This window comes from Carlito syrichta, unplaced genomic scaffold, assembly GCF_000164805.1.
Source record: "Carlito syrichta isolate Samal-C Ts95f unplaced genomic scaffold, Tarsius_syrichta-2.0.1 Scaffold303640, whole genome shotgun sequence".
NCBI lineage: Eukaryota > Metazoa > Chordata > Mammalia > Primates > Tarsiidae > Carlito > Carlito syrichta.
This window is the reverse complement of record NW_007247736.1, coordinates 125,796-126,332: the sequence shown is the minus strand read 5'-3', so window position 1 is coordinate 126,332 and position 537 is coordinate 125,796.

Genomic DNA, 537 nt, shown 5'->3' with positions numbered 1-537 from the left:
GCCGCGGGGCCGCTGTGCCCCGCCCCGACCGTTGCGGAGCCCGGGAGCCCGGGGGGAGCGCGACGGGACCGGGCCTGCTCGGCGTCCCTTGGAGGGGGAGCTGGGGGTTACACTGCCTGACGTTTTTTGCTGGGCGCAGCCTTCTTAGAAACTGAGTCGGGCGACGCTCACAGCCACCCCCTTGTAAGCATTAGGCTTCCCACCGCACAGATGCACAAACTGAGGCTCAGAGACCTTCAGCGGCCCGCCCAGGGTCTCCAGTGAGCAGCGCCGGGTCTCCAAAGCGTGCCCTCTGCTTCCACAGCACTGCCTGCCAAGCTGGGGCGCCTTCTGAGGCCTGGGGCAAACTCGCGGTGGGCCGGGACAAAAAGGCGCGAGCTCCTCCCCTCCGTGTGATTTTCGCATTTTGTAGCACGATTCATTCTTAAAGCCCTTCGCCCCTCCATCCCCTTTAACAGTCTGGTAGACTTTTCCAGGTCGCCGCTACGCCACCCCACCCTAAAGGAATCCCTTCTTTCTCCCTCCCCCCTCCCCGGC